The sequence below is a fragment of the Pelmatolapia mariae genome, linkage group LG6 (genome assembly GCF_036321145.2).
Source record: "Pelmatolapia mariae isolate MD_Pm_ZW linkage group LG6, Pm_UMD_F_2, whole genome shotgun sequence".
Classification (NCBI taxonomy): Eukaryota; Metazoa; Chordata; class Actinopteri; order Cichliformes; family Cichlidae; genus Pelmatolapia; species Pelmatolapia mariae.
In genome coordinates, this window is record NC_086232.1 from 1,780,504 (window position 1) to 1,804,301 (window position 23,798).

The window sequence follows — 23,798 nt, forward strand, 5'->3', positions numbered from 1 at the left end:
CCTAAGCTGGCTGCACAGGTCCACAGCCAGCACTACAGGCCCTGGTGTGGTGTCCATAGCCTCAGCCAGATGCACTGGCCGTGGTGTGGTGTAGCTGGCCTCAGCCAGAGCCACAGGCCCTGGTGTGGTGTTCATGGCCTCAGCCAGAGCCAAATGCCCTGGTGTGGTGTCCATAGCTTCAGCCAGCAGCACAGGTCTTGGTGTGGTGTCCATGGCCTCAGCCAGTAGCACAGGCCCTGGTGTGATGTAGACGGCCTCAGCCAGAGCCACAGGCCCTGGTGTGGTGTAGGTGGCCTAAGCTGGCTGCACAGGTCCACAGCCAGAAGCACAGGCCCTGGCGTGGTGTAGGTGGCCTAAGCTGGCTGCACAGGTCCACAACCAGAAGCACAGGACCTGGTGTGATGTAGACGGCTTCAGCCAGAGCTACAGGCCCTGGTGTGGTGTAGGTGGCCTAACCTGGCTGCAGAGGTCCACAGCCAGAAGCACAGGCCCTGGTGTGGTGAAGGTGGCCTAAGCTGGCTGCACAGGTCCACAGCCAGAAGCACAGGCCCTGTGTGGTGTAAATGGCCTCAGCCAGAGCCACAGGCCCTGGGGTGGTGTCCAAAGCCTCAGCCAGCAGCACAGGTCCTGGTGTGGTGTCCATGGTCTCAGCCAGAAGCACAGGCCCTGGTGTAATGTAGACGGCGTCAGCGCAGGCCACAGGCCCTGGTGTAATTTAGATGACCTATGTTAGCAGAATAGGCCTCGGTGTGGTGCGGATGGCCTCACCCGGCAGCACAAGACATTGCTGAAAACAGCCAAAAGGAATGTCGTTAATGTGGCCTCATTAATGGACACCAACACCCTCCTTCTCTGGATCAAAATCAGCTCAGTGACATGAAAAGCAAATTCTTACAGCACCTGGTATTCCCAGGCAGTCTCCCATCCAAGTACTAACCAAGCCCAACCTTGCATAGCTTCCGAGATCAGACGAGATCAGGCTTTAGCAAGGCGGTATGGCCGTAAGCTGCTGGCGTCAGCACAAAGCGTCAATTTATGGTATCAAGTAGTGAGGTGGCCAATACTCGCAGTTACGAACACAAGCCTCCAATTTAACTACAGTGTTAATGGTAACTGCATGCTTGCCTAATACCCTAACCAAAGGACTCATTTTAGCCTTTGATCAGCAACACAGGCCCTGGTGTGGTGTAAATGGCCTCAGCCAGAGCCACAGGACCTGGTGTGGTGTAGTTGGCCTCAGCCAGCATCAAAGGCCCGGGGGTGGTGTACATGGCCTCAGCCAGAGCCACAGGCACTGGTGTGGTGTCCATAGCCTCAGCCAACAGCACAGGCCCTGTTGTGGTGTCCATGGCCTCAGCCAGAAGCACTGGCCCTGGTGTGGTGTAGATGGCCTCAGACAGAGCCACATGCCCTGGTGGGGTGTAGTTGGCCTCAGCCAGCAGCACAGGTCCTGGTGTGGTGTCCATGGCCTCAGCCAGCAGCACAGGCCCTGGTGTGGTGTCCATGGCCTCAGCCAGAAGCACTGGCCCTGGTGTGGTGTAGATGGCCTCAGACAGAGCCACAGGCCCTTGTTTGGTGTAGTTGGCCTCAGCCAGCACCACAGGCCCTGGTGTGGTGTCCATAGCCTCAGCCAGCCGCACAGGCCCTGGTGTGATGAACATTGCCTCATCCAGCAGCACAGTCCTTGGTGTGTTGTAGACGACCTCATCCAGAGCCACAGGCCCTGGTGTGGTGTACATGGCCTCAGACAAAGCCACAGGCCCTGAAGAGGTGTCCATGGCCTCAGCCAGTAGCACAGGTCCTGGTGTGGTGTAGACGGCCTCAGACAGAGCCACAGGCCTTGGTGTGGTGTAGGTGGCCTAAGCTGGCTGCACAGGTCCACATCCGGAAGCACAGGCCCTGTTGTGTTGTAGATTGCCTCAGCCAGAGCCACAGACCTTGGTGTGGTGTTCATGGCCTAAGCCAGAGCTACAGGCCCACAGCAAGCAGCACAGGCCCTGGTGTGGTGTCCATAGCTCAGCCAGCAGCACAGCTCCTGTTGTGGTGTAGTTGGCCTCAGCCAGCAGCACAGGTCCTGGTGTGGTGTCCATCGCCTCAGCCAGAAACACTGGCCCTGGTGTGATGTAGATGGCCTCAGCCAGAGCCACAGGACCTGGTGTGGTGTTCATGACCTCAGCCAGCATCAAAGGCCCGGGGGTGGTGTAAATGGCCTCAGCCAGAGCCACAGGCACTGGTGTGGTGTCCCTAGCCTCAGCCAGCAGCACAGGCCTTGGTGTGGTGTCCCTGGCCTCAGCCAGTAGCACAGGCCCTGGTGTGGTGTAGGTGGCCTAAGCTGGCTGCACATGTCCACAGCCAGCAGCACAAGCCCTGGTGTGGTGTACATGGCCTCAGCTAGAGGCACAGGCCCTGGTGTGGTGTAGATGATCTCAGCCAGAGACAAAGGCCCTTGTGTGGTGTAGTTGGCCTCAGCCAGCAGCACAGGCCCTGGGGTGATAAACATGGCCTCATCCAGTAGTACAGCCCTTGGTGTGTTGTAGACGGCCTCATCCAGAGCCACAGGCCGTGTGTGGTATACATGGCCTCAGCCAGATCCAAAGGCTCTGGGGTGGTGTCCATAGCCTCAGCCAGCAGCACAGGTCCTGGTGTGGTGTCCATGGCCTCAGCCAGTAGCACAGGCCCTGGTGTGGTGTAGGTGGCCTAAGCTGGCTGCACAGGTCCACAGCCAGCAGCACAGGCCCTGGTGTGGTGTACATGGCCTCAGCTAGAGGCACAGGCCCTTGGTGTGTTGTAGATGGCCTCATCAGGAGCCACAGGCCCTGTTGTGGTGTAGGTTGCCTCAGTCAGCAGCACAGGCCCTGTGTGGTGTGCATGGCCTCAGCCAGTAGCACAGGCCCTGGTGTGATGTAGACTGCTTCAGCCAGAGCCACAGGCCATGGTGTGGTGTAGGTGGCCTAAGCTGGCTGCACAGGTCCACAGCCAGCAGTACAGGCCCTGGTGTGGTGTCCATGGCCTCAGCCAGATGCACTGGCCGTGGTGTGGTGTAGCTGGCCTCAGCCAGAGCCACAGGCCCTGGTGTGGTGTTCATGGCCTCAGCCAGAGCCAAATGCCCTGGTGTGGTGTCCATAGCTTCAGCCAGCAGCACAGGTCTTGGTGTGGTGTCCATGGCCTCAGCCAGTAGCACAGGCCCTGGTGTGATGTAGACGGCCTCAGCCAGAGCCACAGGCCCTGGTGTGGTGTAGGTGGCCTAAGCTGGCTGCACAGGTCCACAGCCAGAAGCACAGGCCCTGGCGTGGTGTAGGTGGCCTAACCTGGCTGCACAGGTCCACAACCAGAAGCACAGGACCTGGTGTGATGTAGACGGCTTCAGCCAGAGCCACAGGCCCTGGTGTGGTGTAGGTGGCCTAACCTGGCTGCACAGGTCCACAGCCAGAAGCACAGGCCCTGGTGTGGTGTAGGTGGCCTAAGCTGGCTGCACAGGTCCACAGCCAGAAGCACAGGCCCTGGTGTGGTGTCCATGGCCTCAGCCAGAAGCACTGGCCCTGGTGTGGTGTAGATGGCCTCAGACAGAGCCACAGGCCCTTGTTTGGTGTAGTTGGCCTCAGCCAGCACCACAGGCCCTGGTGTGGTGTCCATAGCCTCAGCCAGCCGCACAGGCCCTGGTGTGATGAACATTGCCTCATCCAGCAGCACAGTCCTTGGTGTGTTGTAGACGAACTCATCCAGAGCCACAGGCCCTGGTGTGCTGTACATGGCCTCAGACAAAGCCACAGGCCCTGAAGAGGTGTCCATGGCCTCAGACAAAGCCACAGGCCCTGAAGAGGTGTCCATGGCCTCAGCCAGTAGCACAGGTCCTGGTGTGGTGTAGACGGCCTCAGACAGAGCCACAGGCCTTGGTGTGGTGTAGGTGTCCTAAGCTGGCTGCACAGGTCCACATCCGGAAGCACTGGCCATGTTGTGTTGTAGATTGCCTCAGCCAGAGCCACAGACCTTGGTGTGGTGTTCATGGCCTAAGCCAGAGCTACAGGCCCACAGCAAGCAGCACAGGCCCTGGTGTGGTGTCCATAGCTCAGCCAGCAGCACAGCTCCTGGTGTGGTGTAGTTGGCCTCAGTCAGCAGCACAGGTCCTGGTGTGGTGTCCATCGCCTCAGCCAGAAACACTGGCCCTGGTGTGATGTAGATGGCCTCAGCCAGAGCCACAGGACCTGGTGTGGTGTTCATGACCTCAGCCAGCATCAAAGGCCCGAGGGTGGTGTACATGGCCTCAGCCAGAGCCACAGGCACTGGTGTGGTGTCCATAGCCTCAGCCAGTAGCACAGGCCCTGGTGTGGTGTAGGTGGCCTAAGCTGGCCGCACAGGTCCACAGCCAGCAGCACAAGCCCTGGTGTGGTGTACATGGCCTCAGCTAGAGGCACAGGCCCTGGTGTGGTGTAGATGATCTCAGCCAGAGACACAGGCCCTTGTGTGGTGTAGTTGGCCTCAGCCAGCAGCACAGGCCCTGGGGTGATAAACATGGCCTCATCCAGTAGTACAGCCCTTGGTGTGTTGTAGACGGCCTCATCCAGAGCCACAGGCCGTGTGTGGTGTACATGGCCTCAGCCAGATCCAAAGGCTCTGGGGTGGTGTCCATAGCCTCAGCCAGCAGCACAGGTCCTGGTGTGGTGTCCATGGCCTCAGCCAGTAGCACAGGCCCTGGTGTGGTGTAGGTGGCCTAAGCTGGCTGCACAGGTCCACAGCCAGCAGCACAGGCCCTGGTGTGGTGTACATGGCCTCAGCTAGAGGCACAGGCCCTGGTGTGGTGTAGATGGTCTCAGCCAGAGACACAGGCCCTTGGTGTGTTGTAGATGGCCTCATCAGGAGCCACAGGCCCTGTTGTGGTGTAGGTTGCCTCAGTCAGCACCACAGGCCCTTTGTGGTGTGCATGGTCTCAGCCAGTAGCACAGGCCCTGGTGTGATGTAGACTGCTTCAGCCAGAGCCACAGGCCATGGTGTGGTGTAGGTGGCCTAAGCTGGCTGCACAGGTCCACAGCCAGCACTACAGGCCCTGGTGTGGTGTCCATAGCCTCAGCCAGATGCACTGGCCGTGGTGTGGTGTAGCTGGCCTCAGCCAGAGCCACAGGCCCTGGTGTGGTGTTCATGGCCTCAGCCAGAGCCAAATGCCCTGGTGTGGTGTCCATAGCTTCAGCCAGCAGCACAGGTCTTGGTGTGGTGTCCATGGCCTCAGCCAGTAGCACAGGCCCTGGTGTGATGTAGACGGCCTCAGCCAGAGCCACAGGCCCTGGTGTGGTGTAGGTGGCCTAAGCTGGCTGCACAGGTCCACAGCCAGAAGCACAGGCCCTGGCGTGGTGTAGGTGGCCTAAGCTGGCTGCACAGGTCCACAACCAGAAGCACAGGACCTGGTGTGATGTAGACGGCTTCAGCCAGAGCTACAGGCCCTGGTGTGGTGTAGGTGGCCTAACCTGGCTGCAGAGGTCCACAGCCAGAAGCACAGGCCCTGGTGTGGTGAAGGTGGCCTAAGCTGGCTGCACAGGTCCACAGCCAGAAGCACAGGCCCTGTGTGGTGTAAATGGCCTCAGCCAGAGCCACAGGCCCTGGGGTGGTGTCCAAAGCCTCAGCCAGCAGCACAGGTCCTGGTGTGGTGTCCATGGTCTCAGCCAGAAGCACAGGCCCTGGTGTAATGTAGACGGCGTCAGCGCAGGCCACAGGCCCTGGTGTAATTTAGATGACCTATGTTAGCAGAATAGGCCTCGGTGTGGTGCGGATGGCCTCACCCGGCAGCACAAGACATTGCTGAAAACAGCCAAAAGGAATGTCGTTAATGTGGCCTCATTAATGGACACCAACACCCTCCTTCTCTGGATCAAAATCAGCTCAGTGACATGAAAAGCAAATTCTTACAGCACCTGGTATTCCCAGGCAGTCTCCCATCCAAGTACTAACCAAGCCCAACCTTGCATAGCTTCCGAGATCAGACGAGATCAGGCTTTAGCAAGGCGGTATGGCCGTAAGCTGCTGGCGTCAGCACAAAGCGTCAATTTATGGTATCAAGTAGTGAGGTGGCCAATACTCGCAGTTACGAACACAAGCCTCCAATTTAACTACAGTGTTAATGGTAACTGCATGCTTGCCTAATACCCTAACCAAAGGACTCATTTTAGCCTTTGATCAGCAACACAGGCCCTGGTGTGGTGTAAATGGCCTCAGCCAGAGCCACAGGACCTGGTGTGGTGTAGTTGGCCTCAGCCAGCATCAAAGGCCCGGGGGTGGTGTACATGGCCTCAGCCAGAGCCACAGGCACTGGTGTGGTGTCCATAGCCTCAGCCAACAGCACAGGCCCTGTTGTGGTGTCCATGGCCTCAGCCAGAAGCACTGGCCCTGGTGTGGTGTAGATGGCCTCAGACAGAGCCACATGCCCTGGTGGGGTGTAGTTGGCCTCAGCCAGCAGCACAGGTCCTGGTGTGGTGTCCATGGCCTCAGCCAGCAGCACAGGCCCTGGTGTGGTGTCCATGGCCTCAGCCAGAAGCACTGGCCCTGGTGTGGTGTAGATGGCCTCAGACAGAGCCACAGGCCCTTGTTTGGTGTAGTTGGCCTCGGCCAGCACCACAGGCCCTGGTGTGGTGTCCATAGCCTCAGCCAGCCGCACAGGCCCTGGTGTGATGAACATTGCCTCATCCAGCAGCACAGTCCTTGGTGTGTTGTAGACGAACTCATCCAGAGCCACAGGCCCTGGTGTGGTGTACATGGCCTCAGACAAAGCCACAGGCCCTGAAGAGGTGTCCATGGCCTCAGACAAAGCCACAGGCCCTGAAGAGGTGTCCATGGCCTCAGCCAGTAGCACAGGTCCTGGTGTGGTGTAGACGGCCTCAGACAGAGCCACAGTCCTTGGTGTGGTGTAGGTGTCCTAAGCTGGTTGCACAGGTCCACATCCGGAAGCACAGGCCCTGTTGTGTTGTAGATTGCCTCAGCCAGAGCCACAGACCTTGGTGTGGTGTTCATGGCCTAAGCCAGAGCTACAGGCCCACAGCAAGCAGCACAGGCCCTGGTGTGGTGTCCATACCTCAGCCAGCAGCACAGCTCCTGTTGTGGTGTAGTTGGCCTCAGCCAGCAGCACAGGTCCTGGTGTGGTGTCCATCGCCTCAGCCAGAAACACTGGCCCTGGTGTGATGTAGATGGCCTCAGCCAGAGCCACAGGACCTGGTGTGGTGTTCATGACCTCAGCCAGCATCAAAGGCCCGGGGGTGGTGTACATGGCCTCAGCCAGAGCCACAGGCACTGGTGTGGTGTCCATAGCCTCAGCCAGCAGCACAGGCCTTGGTGTGGTGTCAATGGCCTCAGCCAGTAGCACAGGCCCTGGTGTGGTGTAGGTGGCCTAAGCTGGCTGCACAGGTCCACAGCCAGCAGCACAAGCCCTGGTGTGGTGTACATGGCCTCAGCCAGAAGCACTGGCCCTGGTGTGGTGTAGATGGCCTCAGACAGAGCCACATGCCCTGGTGGGGTGTAGTTGGCCTCAGCCAGCAGCACAGGTCCTGGTGTGGTGTCCATGGCCTCAGCCAACAGCACAGGCCCTGGTGTGGTGTCCATGGCCTCAGCCAGAAGCACTGGCCCTGGTGTGGTGTAGCTGGCCTCAGACAGAGCCACAGGCCCTGGTGTGGTGTTCATGGCCTCAGCCAGAGCCAAATGCCCTGGTGTGGTGTCCATAGCTTCAGCCAGCAGCACAGGTCTTCGTGTGGTGTCCATGGCCTCAGCCAGTAGCACAGGCCCTGGTTTGATGTAGACGGCCTCAGCCAGAGCCACAGGCCCTGGTGTGGTGTAGGTGGCCTAAGCTGGCTGCACAGGTCCACAACCAGAAGCACAGGCCCTGGCGTGGTGTAGGTGGCCTAACCTGGCTGCACAGGTCCACAACCAGAAGCACAGGACCTGGTGTGATGTAGACGGCTTCAGCCAGAGCCACAGGCCCTGGTGTGGTGTAGGTGGCCTAACCTGGCTGCACAGGTCCACAGCCAGAAGCACAGGCCCTGGTGTGGTGTAGGTGGCCTAAGCTGGCTGCACAGGTCCACAGCAAGAAGCACAGGCCCTGGTGTGGTGTCCATGGCCTCAGCCAGAAGCACTGGCCCTGGTGTGGTGTAGATGGCCTCAGACAGAGCCACAGGCCCTTGTTTGGTGTAGTTGGCCTCAGCCAGCACCACAGGCCCTGGTGTGGTGTCCATAGCCTCAGCCAGCCGCACAGGCCCTGGTGTGATGAACATTGCCTAATCCAGCAGCACAGTCCTTGGTGTGTTGTAGACGAACTCATCCAGAGCCACAGGCCCTGGTGTGCTGTACATGGCCTCAGACAAAGCCACAGGCCCTGAAGAGGTGTCCATGGCCTCAGACAAAGCCACAGGCCCTGAAGAGGTGTCCATGGCCTCAGCCAGTAGCACAGGTCCTGGTGTGGTGTAGACGGCCTCAGACAGAGCCACAGGCCTTGGTGTGGTGTAGGTGTCCTAAGCTGGCTGCACAGGTCCACATCCGGAAGCACTGGCCATGTTGTGTTGTAGATTGCCTCAGCCAGAGCCACAGACTTTGGTGTGGTGTTCATGGCCTAAGCCAGAGCTACAGGCCCACAGCAAGCAGCACAGGCCCTGGTGTGGTGTCCATAGCTCAGCCAGCAGCACAGCTCCTGGTGTGGTGTAGTTGGCCTCAGCCAGCAGCACAGGTCCTGGTGTGGTGTCCATCGCCTCAGCCAGAAACACTGGCCCTGGTGTGATGTAGATGGCCTCAGCCAGAGCCACAGGACCTGGTGTGGTGTTCATGACCTCAGCCAGCATCAAAGGCTCGGGGGTGGTGTACATGGCCTCAGCCAGAGCCACAGGCACTGGTGTGGTGTCCATAGCCTCAGCCAGTAGCACAGGCCCTGGTGTGGTGTAGGTGGCCTAAGCTGGCCGCACAGGTCCACAGCCAGCAGCACAAGCCCTGGTGTGGTGTACATGGCCTCAGCTAGAGGCACAGGCCCTGGTGTGGTGTAGATGATCTCAGCCAGAGACACAGGCCCTTGTGTGGTGTAGTTGGCCTCAGCCAGCAGCACAGGCCCTGGGGTGATAAACATGGCCTCATCCAGTAGTACAGCCCTTGGTGTGTTGTAGACGGCCTCATCCAGAGCCACAGGCCGTGTGTGGTGTACATGGCCTCAGCCAGATCCAAAGGCTCTGGGGTGGTGTCCATAGCCTCAGCCAGCAGCACAGGTCCTGGTGTGGTGTCCATGGCCTCAGCCAGTAGCACAGGCCCTGGTGTGGTGTAGGTGGCCTAAGCTGGCTGCACAGGTCCACAGCCAGCAGCACAGGCCCTGGTGTGGTGTACATGGCCTCAGCTAGAGGCACAGGCCCTGGTGTGGTGTAGATGGTCTCAGCCAGAGACACAGGCCCTTGGTGTGTTGTAGATGGCCTCATCAGGAGCCACAGGCCCTGTTGTGGTGTAGGTTGCCTCAGTCAGCACCACAGGCCCTGTGTGGTGTGCATGGCCTCAGCCAGTAGCACAGGCCCTGGTGTGATGTAGACTGCTTCAGCCAGAGCCACAGGCCATGGTGTGGTGTAGGTGGCCTAAGCTGGCTGCACAGGTCCACAGCCAGCAGTACAGGCCCTGGTGTGGTGTCCATGGCCTCAACCAGATGCACTGGCCGTGGTGTGGTGTAGCTGGCCTCAGCCAGAGCCACAGGCCCTGGTGTGGTGTTCATGGCCTCAGCCAGAGCCAAATGCCCTGGTGTGGTGTCCATAGCTTCAGCCAGCAGCACAGGTCTTGGTGTGGTGTCCATGGCCTCAGCCAGTAGCACAGGCCCTGGTGTGATGTAGACGGCCTCAGCCAGAGCCACAGGACCCTGGTGTGGTGTAGGTGGCCTAAGCTGGCTGCACAGGTCCACAGCCAGAAGCACAGGCCCTGGCGTGGTGTAGGTGGCCTAACCTGGCTGCACAGGTCCACAACCAGAAGCACAGGACCTGGTGTGATGTAGACGGCTTCAGCCAGAGCCACAGGCCCTGGTGTGGTGTAGGTGGCCTAACCTGGCTGCACAGGTCCACAGCCAGAAGCACAGGCCCTGGTGTGGTGAAGGTGGCCTAAGCTGGCTGCACAGGTCCACAGCCAGAAGCACAGGCCCTGTGTGGTGTAAATGGCCTCAGCCAGAGCCACAGGCCATGGGGTGGTGTCCATGGCCTCAGCCAGATGCACTGGCCGTGGTGTGGTGTAGCTGGCCTCAGCCAGAGCCACAGGCCCTGGTGTGGTGTTCATGGCCTCAGCCAGAGCCAAATGCCCTGGTGTGGTGTCCATAGCTTCAGCCAGCAGCACAGGTCTTGGTGTGGTGTCCATGGCCTCAGCCAGTAGCACAGGCCCTGGTGTGATGTAGACGGCCTCAGCCAGAGCCACAGGCCCTGGTGTGGTGTAGGTGGCCTAAGCTGGCTGCACAGGTCCACAACCAGAAGCACAGGCCCTGGCGTGGTGTAGGTGGCCTAACCTGGCTGCACAGGTCCACAACCAGAAGCACAGGACCTGGTGTGATGTAGACGGCTTCAGCCAGAGCCACAGGCCCTGGTGTGGTGTAGGTGGCCTAAGCTGGCTGCACAGGTCCACAGCCAGAAGCACAGGCCCTGTGTGGTGTAAATGGCCTCAGCCAGAGCCACAGGCCCTGGGGTGGTGTCCAAAGCCTCAGCCAGCAGCACAGGTCCTGGTGTGGTGTCCATGGTCTCAGCCAGAAGCACAGGCCCTGGTGTAATGTAGACGGCGTCAGCGCAGGCCACAGGCCCTGGTGTAATTTAGATGACCTATGTTAGCAGAATAGGCTTCGGTGTGGTGCGGATGGCCTCACCCGGCAGCACAAGACATTGCTGAAAACAGCCAAAAGGAATGTCGTTAATGTGGCCTCATTAATGGACACCAACACCCTCCTTCTCTGGATCAAAATCAGCTCAGTGACATGAAAAGCAAATTCTTACAGCACCTGGTATTCCCAGGCAGTCTCCCATCCAAGTACTAACCAAGCCCAACCTTGCATAGCTTCCGAGATCAGACGAGATCAGGCTTTGGCAAGGCGGTATGGCCGTAAGCTGCTGGCGTCAGCACAAAGCGTCAATTTATGGTATCAAGTAGTGAGGTGGCCAATACTCGCAGTTACGAACACAAGCCTCCAATTTAACTACAGTGTTAATGGTAACTGCATGCTTGCCTAATACCCTAACCAAAGGACTCATTTTAGCCTTTGATCAGCAACACAGGCCCTGGTGTGGTGTAAATGGCCTCAGCCAGAGCCACAGGACCTGGTGTGGTGTAGTTGGCCTCAGCCAGCATCAAAGGCCCGGGGGTGGTGTACATGGCCTCAGCCAGAGCCACAGGCACTGGTGTGGTGTCCATAGCCTCAGCCAACAGCACAGGCCCTGTTGTGGTGTCCATGGCCTCAGCCAGAAGCACTGGCCCTGGTGTGGTGTAGATGGCCTCAGACAGAGCCACATGCCCTGGTGGGGTGTAGTTGGCCTCAGCCAGCAGCACAGGTCCTGGTGTGGTGTCCATGGCCTCAGCCAGCAGCACAGGCCCTGGTGTGGTGTCCATGGCCTCAGCCAGAAGCACTGGCCCTGGTGTGGTGTAGATGGCCTCAGACAGAGCCACAGGCCCTTGTTTGGTGTAGTTGGCCTCAGCCAGCACCACAGGCCCTGGTGTGGTGTCCATAGCCTCAGCCAGCCGCACAGGCCCTGGTGTGATGAACATTGCCTCATCCAGCAGCACAGTCCTTGGTGTGTTGTAGACGACCTCATCCAGAGCCACAGGCCCTGGTGTGGTGTACATGGCCTCAGACAAAGCCACAGGCCCTGAAGAGGTGTCCATGGCCTCAGCCAGTAGCACAGGTCCTGGTGTGGTGTAGACGGCCTCAGACAGAGCCACAGGCCTTGGTGTGGTGTAGGTGGCCTAAGCTGGCTGCACAGGTCCACATCCGGAAGCACAGGCCCTGTTGTGTTGTAGATTGCCTCAGCCAGAGCCACAGACCTTGGTGTGGTGTTCATGGCCTAAGCCAGAGCTACAGGCCCACAGCAAGCAGCACAGGACCTGGTGTGGTGTCCATAGCTCAGCCAGCAGCACAGCTCCTGTTGTGGTGTAGTTGGCCTCAGCCAGCAGCACAGGTCCTGGTGTGGTGTCCATCGCCTCAGCCAGAAACACTGGCCCTGGTGTGATGTAGATGGCCTCAGCCAGAGCCACAGGACCTGGTGTGGTGTTCATGACCTCAGCCAGCATCAAAGGCCCGGGGGTGGTGTAAATGGCCTCAGCCAGAGCCACAGGCACTGGTGTGGTGTCCCTAGCCTCAGCCAGCAGCACAGGCCTTGGTGTGGTGTCCCTGGACTCAGCCAGTAGCACAAGCCCTGGTGTGGTGTAGGTGGCCTAAGCTGGCTGCACATGTCCACAGCCAGCAGCACAAGCCCTGGTGTGGTGTACATGGCCTCAGCTAGAGGCACAGGCCCTGGTGTGGTGTAGATGATCTCAGCCAGAGACAAAGGCCCTTGTGTGGTGTAGTTGGCCTCAGCCAGCAGCACAGGCCCTGGGGTGATAAACATGGCCTCATCCAGTAGTACAGCCCTTGGTGTGTTGTAGACGGCCTCATCCAGAGCCACAGGCCGTGTGTGGTGTAAATGGCCTCAGCCAGAGCCACAGGCCATGGGGTGGTGTCCAAAGCCTCAGCCAGCAGCACAGGTCCTGGTGTGGTGTCCATGGTCTCAGCCAGAAGCACAGGCCCTGGTGTAATGTAGACGGCGTCAGCGCAGGCCACAGGCCCTGGTGTAATTTAGATGACCTATGTTAGCAGAATAGGCCTCGGTGTGGTGCGGATGGCCTCACCCGGCAGCACAAGACATTGCTGAAAACAGCCAAAAGGAATGTCGTTAATGTGGCCTCATTAATGGACACCAACACCCTCCTTCTCTGGATCAAAATCAGCTCAGTGACATGAAAAGCAAATTCTTACAGCACCTGGTATTCCCAGGCAGTCTCCCATCCAAGTACTAACCAAGCCCAACCTTGCATAGCTTCCGAGATCAGACGAGATCAGGCTTTGGCAAGGCGGTATGGCCGTAAGCTGCTGGCGTCAGCACAAAGCGTCAATTTATGGTATCAAGTAGTGAGGTGGCCAATACTCGCAGTTACGAACACAAGCCTCCAATTTAACTACAGTGTTAATGGTAACTGCATGCTTGCCTAATACCCTAACCAAAGGACTCATTTTAGCCTTTGATCAGCAACACAGGCCCTGGTGTGGTGTAAATGGCCTCAGCCAGAGCCACAGGACCTGGTGTGGTGTAGTTGGCCTCAGCCAGCATCAAAGGCCCGGGGGTGGTGTACATGGCCTCAGCCAGAGCCACAGGCACTGGTGTGGTGTCCATAGCCTCAGCCAACAGCACAGGCCCTGTTGTGGTGTCCATGGCCTCAGCCAGAAGCACTGGCCCTGGTGTGGTGTAGATGGCCTCAGACAGAGCCACATGCCCTGGTGGGGTGTAGTTGGCCTCAGCCAGCAGCACAGGTCCTGGTGTGGTGTCCATGGCCTCAGCCAGCAGCACAGGCCCTGGTGTGGTGTCCATGGCCTCAGCCAGAAGCACTGGCCCTGGTGTGGTGTAGATGGCCTCAGACAGAGCCACAGGCCCTTGTTTGGTGTAGTTGGCCTCAGCCAGCACCACAGGCCCTGGTGTGGTGTCCATAGCCTCAGCCAGCCGCACAGGCCCTGGTGTGATGAACATTGCCTCATCCAGCAGCACAGTCCTTGGTGTGTTGTAGACGACCTCATCCAGAGCCACAGGCCCTGGTGTGGTGTACATGGCCTCAGACAAAGCCACAGGCCCTGAAGAGGTGTCCATGGCCTCAGCCAGTAGCACAGGTCCTGGTGTGGTGTAGACGGCCTCAGACAGAGCCACAGGCCTTGGTGTGGTGTAGGTGGCCTAAGCTGGCTGCACAGGTCCACATCCGGAAGCACAGGCCCTGTTGTGTTGTAGATTGCCTCAGCCAGAGCCACAGACCTTGGTGTGGTGTTCATGGCCTAAGCCAGAGCTACAGGCCCACAGCAAGCAGCACAGGCCCTGGTGTGGTGTCCATAGCTCAGCCAGCAGCACAGCTCCTGTTGTGGTGTAGTTGGCCTCAGCCAGCAGCACAGGTCCTGGTGTGGTGTCCATCGCCTCAGCCAGAAACACTGGCCCTGGTGTGATGTAGATGGCCTCAGCCAGAGCCACAGGACCTGGTGTGGTGTTCATGACCTCAGCCAGCATCAAAGGCCCGGGGGTGGTGTAAATGGCCTCAGCCAGAGCCACAGGCACTGGTGTGGTGTCCCTAGCCTCAGCCAGCAGCACAGGCCTTGGTGTGGTGTCCATGGCCTCAGCCAGTAGCACAAGCCCTGGTGTGGTGTAGGTGGCCTAAGCTGGCTGCACATGTCCACAGCCAGCAGCACAAGCCCTGGTGTGGTGTACATGGCCTCAGCTAGAGGCACAGGCCCTGGTGTGGTGTAGATGATCTCAGCCAGAGACAAAGGCCCTTGTGTGGTGTAGTTGGCCTCAGCCAGCAGCACAGGCCCTGGGGTGATAAACATGGCCTCATCCAGTAGTACAGCCCTTGGTGTGTTGTAGACGGCCTCATCCAGAGCCACAGGCCGTGTGTGGTATACATGGCCTCAGCCAGATCCAAAGGCTCTGGGGTGGTGTCCATAGCCTCAGCCAGCAGCACAGGTCCTGGTGTGGTGTCCATGGCCTCAGCCAGTAGCACAGGCCCTGGTGTGGTGTAGGTGGCCTAAGCTGGCTGCACAGGTCCACAGCCAGCAGCACAGGCCCTGGTGTGGTGTACATGGCCTCAGCTAGAGGCACAGGCCCTTGGTGTGTTGTAGATGGCCTCATCAGGAGCCACAGGCCCTGTTGTGGTGTAGGTTGCCTCAGTCAGCAGCACAGGCCCTGTGTGGTGTGCATGGCCTCAGCCAGTAGCACAGGCCCTGGTGTGATGTAGACTGCTTCAGCCAGAGCCACAGGCCATGGTGTGGTGTAGGTGGTCTAAGCTGGCTGCACAGGTCCACAGCCAGCAGTACAGGCCCTGGTGTGGTGTCCATGGCCTCAGCCAGATGCACTGGCCGTGGTGTGGTGTAGCTGGCCTCAGCCAGAGCCACAGGCCCTGGTGTGGTGTTCATGGCCTCAGCCAGAGCCAAATGCCCTGGTGTGGTGTCCATAGCTTCAGCCAGCAGCACAGGTCTTGGTGTGGTGTCCATGGCCTCAGCCAGTAGCACAGGCCCTGGTGTGATGTAGACGGCCTCAGCCAGAGCCACAGGCCCTGGTGTGGTGTAGGTGGCCTAAGCTGGCTGCACAGGTCCACAGCCAGAAGCACAGGCCCTGGCGTGGTGTAGGTGGCCTAACCTGGCTGCACAGGTCCACAACCAGAAGCACAGGACCTGGTGTGATGTAGACGGCTTCAGCCAGAGCCACAGGCCCTGGTGTGGTGTAGGTGGCCTAACCTGGCTGCACAGGTCCACAGCCAGAAGCACAGGCCCTGGTGTGGTGTAGGTGGCCTAAGCTGGCTGCACAGGTCCACAGCCAGAAGCACAGGCCCTGGTGTGGTGTCCATGGCCTCAGCCAGAAGCACTGGCCCTGGTGTGGTGTAGATGGCCTCAGACAGAGCCACAGGCCCTTGTTTGGTGTAGTTGGCCTCAGCCAGCAGCACAGGCCCTGGGGTGATAAACATGGCCTCATCCAGTAGTACAGCACTTGGTGTGTTGTAGACGGCCTCATCCAGAGCCACAGGCCGTGTGTGGTATACATGGCCTCAGCCAGATCCAAAGGCTCTGGGGTGGTGTCCATAGCCTCAGCCAGCAGCACAGGTCCTGGTGTGGTGTCCATGGCCTCAGCCAGTAGCACAGGCCCTGGTGTGGTGTAGGTGGCCTAAGCTGGCTGCACAGGTCCACAGCCAGCAGCACAGGCCCTGGTGTGGTGTACATGGCCTCAGCTAGAGGCACAGGCCCTTGGTGTGTTGTAGATGGCCTCATCAGGAGCCACAGGCCCTGTTGTGGTGTAGGTTGCCTCAGTCAGCAGCACAGGCCCTGTGTGGTGTGCATGGCCTCAGCCAGTAGCACAGGCCCTGGTGTGATGTAGACTGCTTCAGCCAGAGCCACAGGCCATGGTGTGGTGTAGGTGGCCTAAGCTGGCTGCACAGGTCCACAGCCAGCAGTACAGGCCCTGGTGTGGTGTCCATGGCCTCAGCCAGATGCACTGGCCGTGGTGTGGTGTAGCTGGCCTCAGCCAGAGCCACAGGCCCTGGTGTGGTGTTCATGGCCTCAGCCAGAGCCAAATGCCCTGGTGTGGTGTCCATAGCTTCAGCCAGCAGCACAGGTCTTGGTGTGGTGTCCATGGCCTCAGCCAGTAGCACAGGCCCTGGTGTGATGTAGACGGCCTCAGCCAGAGCCACAGGCCCTGGTGTGGTGTAGGTGGCCTAAGCTGGCTGCACAGGTCCACAGCCAGAAGCACAGGCCCTGGCGTGGTGTAGGTGGCCTAACCTGGCTGCACAGGTCCACAACCAGAAGCACAGGACCTGGTGTGATGTAGACGGCTTCAGCCAGAGCCACAGGCCCTGGTGTGGTGTAGGTGGCCTAACCTGGCTGCACAGGTCCACAGCCAGAAGCACAGGCCCTGGTGTGGTGTAGGTGGCCTAAGCTGGCTGCACAGGTCCACAGCCAGAAGCACAGGCCCTGGTGTGGTGTCCATGGCCTCAGCCAGAAGCACTGGCCCTGGTGTGGTGTAGATGGCCTCAGACAGAGCCACAGGCCCTTGTTTGGTGTAGTTGGCCTCAGCCAGCACCACAGGCCCTGGTGTGGTGTCCATAGCCTCAGCCAGCCGCACAGGCCCTGGTGTGATGAACATTGCCTCATCCAGCAGCACAGTCCTTGGTGTGTTGTAGACGAACTCATCCAGAGCCACAGGCCCTGGTGTGCTGTACATGGCCTCAGACAAAGCCACAGGCCCTGAAGAGGTGTCCATGGCCTCAGACAAAGCCACAGGCCCTGAAGAGGTGTCCATGGCCTCAGCCAGTAGCACAGGTCCTGGTGTGGTGTAGACGGCCTCAGACAGAGCCACAGGCCTTGGTGTGGTGTAGGTGTCCTAAGCTGGCTGCACAGGTCCACATCCGGAAGCACTGGCCATGTTGTGTTGTAGATTGCCTCAGCCAGAGCCACAGACCTTGGTGTGGTGTTCATGGCCTAAGCCAGAGCTACAGGCCCACAGCAAGCAGCACAGGCCCTGGTGTGGTGTCCATAGCTCAGCCAGCAGCACAGCTCCTGGTGTGGTGTAGTTGGCCTCAGCCAGCAGCACAGGTCCTGGTGTGGTGTCCATCGCCTCAGCCAGAAACACTGGCCCTGGTGTGATGTAGATGGCCTCAGCCAGAGCCACAGGACCTGGTGTGGTGTTCATGACCTCAGCCAGCATCAAAGGCCCGGGGGTGGTGTACATGGCCTCAGCCAGAGCCACAGGCACTGGTGTGGTGTCCATAGCCTCAGCCAGTAGCACAGGCCCTGGTGTGGTGTAGGTGGCCTAAGCTGGCCGCACAGGTCCACAGCCAGCAGCACAAGCCCTGGTGTGGTGTACATGGCCTCAGCTAGAGGCACAGGCCCTGGTGTGGTGTAGATGATCTCAGCCAGAGACACAGGCCCTTGTGTGGTGTAGTTGGCCTCAGCCAGCAGCACAGGCCCTGGGGTGATAAACATGGCCTCATCCAGTAGTACAGCCCTTGGTGTGTTGTAGACGGCCTCATCCAGAGCCACAGGCCGTGTGTGGTGTACATGGCCTCAGCCAGATCCAAAGGCTCTGGGGTGGTGTCCATAGCCTCAGCCAGCAGCACAGGTCCTGGTGTGGTGTCCATGGCCTCAGCCAGTAGCACAGGCCCTGGTGTGGTGTAGGTGGCCTAAGCTGGCTGCACAGGTCCACAGCCAGCAGCACAGGCCCTGGTGTGGTGTACATGGCCTCAGCTAGAGGCACAGGCCCTGGTGTGGTGTAGATGGTCTCAGCCAGAGACACAGGCCCTTGGTGTGTTGTAGATGGCCTCATCAGGAGCCACAGGCCCTGTTGTGGTGTAGGTTGCCTCAGTCAGCACCACAGGCCCTGTGTGGTGTGCATGGCCTCAGCCAGTAGCACAGGCCCTGGTGTGATGTAGACTGCTTCAGCCAGAGCCACAGGCCATGGTGTGGTGTAGGTGGCCTAAGCTGGCTGCACAGGTCCACAGCCAGCAGTACAGGCCCTGGTGTGGTGTCCATGGCCTCAGCCAGATGCACTGGCCGTGGTGTGGTGTAGCTGGCCTCAGCCAGAGCCACAGGCCCTGGTGTGGTGTTCATGGCCTCAGCCAGAGCCAAATGCCCTGGTGTGGTGTCCATAGCTTCAGCCAGCAGCACAGGTCTTGGTGTGGTGTCCATGGCCCCAGCCAGTAGCACAGGCCCTGGTGTGATGTAGACGGCCTCAGCCAGAGCCACAGGCCCTGGTGTGGTGTAGGTGGCCTAAGCTGGCTGCACAGGTCCACAGCCAGAAGCACAGGCCCTGGCGTGGTGTAGGTGGCCTAACCTGGCTGCACAGGTCCACAACCAGAAGCACAGGACCTGGTGTGATGTAGACGGCTTCAGCCAGAGCCACAGGCCCTGGTGTGGTGTAGGTGGCCTAACCTGGCTGCACAGGTCCACAGCCAGAAGCACAGGCCCTGGTGTGGTGAAGGTGGCCTAAGCTGGCTGCACAGGTCCACAGCCAGAAGCACAGGCCCTGTGTGGTGTAAATGGCCTCAGCCAGAGCCACAGGCCATGGGGTGGTGTCCAAAGCCTCAGCCAGCAGCACAGGTCCTGGTGTGGTGTCCATGGTCTCAGCCAGAAGCACAGGCCCTGGTGTAATGTAGACGGCGTCAGCGCAGGCCACAGGCCCTGGTGTAATTTAGATGACCTATGTTAGCAGAATAGGCCTCGGTGTGGTGCGGATGGCCTCACCCGGCAGCACAAGACATTGCTGAAAACAGCCAAAAGGAATGTCGTTAATGTGGCCTCATTAATGGACACCAACACCCTCCTTCTCTGGATCAAAACCAGCTCAGTGACATGAAAAGCAAATTCTTACAGCACCTGGTATTCCCAGGCAGTCTCCCATCCAAGTACTAACCAAGCCCAACCTTGCATAGCTTCCGAGATCAGACGAGATCGGGCTTTGGCAAGGCGGTATGGCCGTAAGCTGCTGGCGTAAGCACAAAGCGTCAATTTATGATATCAAGTAGTGAGGTGGCCAATACTCGCAGTTACGAACACAAGCCTCCAATTTAACTACAGTGTTAATGGTAACTGCATGCTTGCCTAATACCCTAACCAAAGGACTCATTTTAGCCTTTGATCAGCAACACAGGCCCTGGTGTGGTGTAAATGGCCTCAGCCAGAGCCACAGGACCTGGTGTGGTGTAGTTGGCCTCAGCCAGCATCAAAGGCCCGGGGGTGGTGTACATGGCCTCAGCCAGAGCCACAGGCACTGGTGTGGTGTCCATAGCCTCAGCCAACAGCACAGGCCCTGTTGTGGTGTCCATGGCCTCAGCCAGAAGCACTGGCCCTGGTGTGGTGTAGATGGCCTCAGACAGAGCCACATGCCCTGGTGGGGTGTAGTTGGCCTCAGCCAGCAGCACAGGTCCTGGTGTGGTGTCCATGGCCTCAGCCAGCAGCACAGGCCCTGGTGTGGTGTCCATGGCCTCAGCCAGAAGCACTGGCCCTGGTGTGGTGTAGATGGCCTCAGACAGAGCCACAGGCCCTTGTTTGGTGTAGTTGGCCTCAGCCAGCACCACAGGCCCTGGTGTGGTGTCCATAGCCTCAGCCAGCCGCACAGGCCCTGGTGTGATGAACATTGCCTCATCCAGCAGCACAGTCCTTGGTGTGTTGTAGACGACCTCATCCAGAGCCACAGGCCCTGGTGTGGTGTACATGGCCTCAGACAAAGCCACAGGCCCTGAAGAGGTGTCCATGGCCTCAGCCAGTAGCACAGGTCCTGGTGTGGTGTAGACGGCCTCAGACAGAGCCACAGGCCTTGGTGTGGTGTAGGTGGCCTAAGCTGGCTGCACAGGTCCACATCCGGAAGCACAGGCCCTGTTGTGTTGTAGATTGCCTCAGCCAGAGCCACAGACCTTGGTGTGGTGTAGATGGCCTCAGACAGAGCCACAGGCCCTTGTTTGGTGTAGTTGGCCTCGGCCAGCACCACAGGCCCTGGTGTGGTGTCCATAGTCTCAGCCAGCCGCACAGGCCCTGGTGTGATGAACATTGCCTCATCCAGCAGCACAGTCCTTGGTGTGTTGTAGACGAACTCATCCAGAGCCACAGGCCCTGGTGTGGTGTACATGGCCTCAGACAAAGCCACAGGCCCTGAAGAGGTGTCCATGGCCTCAGACAAAGCCACAGGCCCTGAAGAGGTGTCCATGGCCTCAGCCAGTAGCACAGGTCCTGGTGTGGTGTAGACGGCCTCAGACAGAGCCACAGTCCTTGGTGTGGTGTAGATGTCCTAAGCTAGCTGCACAGGTCCACATCCGGAAGCACTGGCCCTGTTGTGTTGTAGATTGCCTCAGCCAGAGCCACAGACCTTGGTGTGGTGTTCATGGCCTAAGCCAGAGCTACAGGCCCACAGCAAGCAGCACAGGCCCTGGTGTGGTGTTCATAGCTCAGCCAGCAGCACAGCTCCTGTTGTGGTGTAGTTGGCCTCAGCCAGCAGCACAGGTCCTGGTGTGGTGTCCATCGCCTCAGCCAGAAACACTGGCCCTGGTGTGATGTAGATGGCCTCAGCCAGAGCCACAGGACCTGGTGTGGTGTTCATGACCTCAGCCAGCATCAAAGGCCCGGGGGTGGTGTACATGGCCTCAGCCAGAGCCACAGGCACTGGTGTGGTGTCCATAGCCTCAGCCAGCAGCACAGGCCTTGGTGTGGTGTCAATGGCCTCAGCCAGTAGCACAGGCCCTGGTGTGGTGTAGGTGGCCTAAGCTGGCTGCACAGGTCCACAGCCAGCAGCACAAGCCCTGGTGTGGTGTACATGGCCTCAGCTAGAGGCACAGGCCCTGGTGTGGTGTAGATGATCTCAGCCAGAGACACAGGCCCTTGTGTGGTGTAGTTGGCCTCAGCCAGCAGCACAGGCCCTGGGGTGATAAACATGGCCTCATCCAGTAGTACAGCCCTTGGTGTGTTGTAGACGGCCTCATCCAGAGCCACAGGCCGTGTGTGGTGTACATGGCCTCAGCCAGATCCAAAGGCTCTGGGGTGGTGTCCATAGCCTCAGCCAGCAGCACAGGTCCTGGTGTGGTGTCCATGGCCTCAGCCAGTAGCACAGGCCCTGGTGTGGTGTAGGTGGCCTAAGCTGGCTGCACAGGTCCACAGCCAGCAGCACAGGCCCTGTTGCGGTGTACATGGCCTCAGCTAGAGGCACATGCCCTGGTGTGGTGTAGATGATCTCAGCCAGAGACACAGGCCCTTGGTGTGTTGTAGATGGCCTCATCAGGAGCCACAGGCCCTGTTGTGGTGTAGGTTGCCTCAGTCAGCACCACAGGCCCTGTGTGGTGTGCATGGCCTCAGCCAGTAGCACAGGACCTGGTGTGATGTAGACTGCTTCAGCCAGAGCCACAGGCCATGGTGTGGTGTAGGTGGCCTAAGCTGGCTGCACAGGTCCACAGCCAGCAGTACAGGCCCTGGTGTGGTGTCCATGGCCTCAGCCAGATGCACTGGCCGTGGTGTGGTGTAGCTGGCCTCAGCCAGAGCCACAGGCCCTGGTGTGGTGTTCATGGCCTCAGCCAGAGCCAAATGCCCTGGTGTGGTGTCCATAGCTTCAGCCAGCAGCACAGGTCTTGGTGTGGTGTCCATGGCCTCAGCCAGTAGCACAGGCCCTGGTGTGATGTAGACGGCCTCAGCCAGAGCCACAGGCCCTGGTGTGGTGTAGGTGGCCTAAGCTGGCTGCACAGGTCCACAACCAGAAGCACAGGCCCTGGCGTGGTGTAGGTGGCCTAACCTGGCTGCACAGGTCCACAACCAGAAGCACAGGACCTGGTGTGATGTAGACGGCCTCAGCCAGAGCCACAGGCCCTGGTGTGGTGTAGGTGGCCTAACCTGGCTGCACAGGTCCACAGCCAGAAGCACAGGCCCTGTGTGGTGTAAATGGCCTCAGCCAGAGCCACAGGCCCTGGGGTGGTGTCCAAAGCCTCAGCCAGCAGCACAGGTCCTGGTGTGGTGTCCATGGTCTCAGCCAGAAGCACAGGCCCTGGTGTAATGTAGACGGCGTCAGCGCAGGCCACAGGCCCTGGTGTAATTTAGATGACCTATGTTAGCAGAATAGGCCTCGGTGTGGTGCGGATGGTCTCACCCGGCAGCACAAGACATTGCTGAAAACAGCCAAAAGGAATGTCGTTAATGTGGCCTCATTAATGGACACCAACACCCTCCTTCTCTGGATCAAAACCAGCTCAGTGACATGAAAAGCAAATGCTTACAGCACCTGGTATTCCCAGGGAGTCTCCCATCCAAGTACTAACCAAGCCCAACCTTGCATAGCTTCCGAGATCAGACGAGATCGGGCTTTGGCAAGGCGGTATGGCCGTAAGCTGCTGGCGTCAGCACAAAGCGTCAATTTATGGTATCAAGTAGTGAGGTGGCCAATACTCGCAGTTACGAACACAAGCCTCCAATTTAACTACAGTGTTAATGGTAACTGCATGCTTGCCTAATACCCTAACCAAAGGACTCATTTTAGCCTTTGATCAGCAACACAGGCCCTGGTGTGGTGTAAATGGCCTCAGCCAGAGCCACAGGACCTGGTGTGGTGTAGTTGGCCTCAGCCAGCATCAAAGGCCCGGGGGTGGTGTACATGGCCTCAGCCAGAGCCACAGGCACTGGTGTGGTGTCCATAGCCTCAGCCAACAGCACAGGCCCTGTTGTGGTGTCCATGGCCTCAGCCAGAAGCACTGGCCCTGGTGTGGTGTAGATGGCCTCAGACAGAGCCACATGCCCTGGTGGGGTGTAGTTGGCCTCAGCCAGCAGCACAGGTCCTGGTGTGGTGTAGTTGGCCTCAGCCAGCATCAAAGGCCCGGGGGTGGTGTACATGGCCTCAGCCAGAGCCACAGGCACTGGTGTGGTGTCCATAGCCTCAGCCAGAAGCACTGGCCCTGGTGTGGTGTAGATGGCCTAAGCTGGCTGCACAGGTCCACAGCCAGCAGCACAGGCCCTGGTGTGGTGTACATGGCCTCAGCTAGCAGCACAGGCCCTGGTGTGGTGTAGATGGTCTCAGCCAGAGACACAGGCCCTTGGTGTGTTGTAGATGGCCTCATCAGGAGCCACAGGCCCTGTTGTGGTGTAGGTTGCCTCAGTCAGCAGCACAGGCCCTGTGTGGTGTCCATAGCCTCAGCCAGCCGCACAGGCCCTGGTGTGATGAACACTGCCTCATCCAGCAGCACAGTCCTTGGTGTGTTGTAGACGACCTCATCCAGAGCCACAGGCCCTGGTGTGGTGTACATGGCCTCAGACAAAGCCACAGGCCCTGAAGAGGTGTCCATGGCCTCAGCCAGTAGCACAGGTCCTGGTGTGGTGTAGACGGCCTCAGACAGAGCCACAGGCCTTGAAGAGGTGTCCATGGCCTCAGCCAGTAGCACAGGTCCTGGTGTGGTGTAGACGGCCTCAGACAGAGCCACAGGCCTTGGTGTGGTGTAGGTGGCCTAAGCTGGCTGCACAGGTCCACATCCGGAAGCTCAGGCCCTGTTGTGTTGTAGATTGCCTCAGCCAGAGCCACAGACCTTGGTGTGGTGTTCATGGCCTA

At 59.2% G+C, this 23,798-nt stretch overlaps 1 non-coding gene and 5 pseudogenes across 1 annotated transcript; all 6 read right to left on the reverse strand.

Moving 5' to 3' along the window:
* Positions 1-888: 888 nt before the first annotated feature.
* On the reverse strand, positions 889-1,007 carry LOC134629963 (5S ribosomal RNA; annotated as a pseudogene).
* Positions 1,008-5,888: 4,881 nt separating this feature from the next.
* Positions 5,889-6,007, reverse strand: LOC134629965 (5S ribosomal RNA; annotated as a pseudogene).
* Positions 6,008-10,948: 4,941 nt separating this feature from the next.
* On the reverse strand, positions 10,949-11,067 carry LOC134630035 (5S ribosomal RNA; annotated as a pseudogene).
* Positions 11,068-12,960: 1,893 nt separating this feature from the next.
* On the reverse strand, positions 12,961-13,079 carry LOC134630037 (5S ribosomal RNA; annotated as a pseudogene).
* A 6,014-nt stretch (positions 13,080-19,093) lies between these two features.
* Positions 19,094-19,212, reverse strand: LOC134629905 (5S ribosomal RNA; annotated as a pseudogene).
* Positions 19,213-22,472: 3,260 nt separating this feature from the next.
* Positions 22,473-22,591, reverse strand: LOC134629855 (5S ribosomal RNA). Its single transcript, XR_010094088.1, has one exon. It is a non-coding gene; the product is annotated as a 5S ribosomal RNA (ribosomal RNA).
* Positions 22,592-23,798: the final 1,207 nt, after the last annotated feature.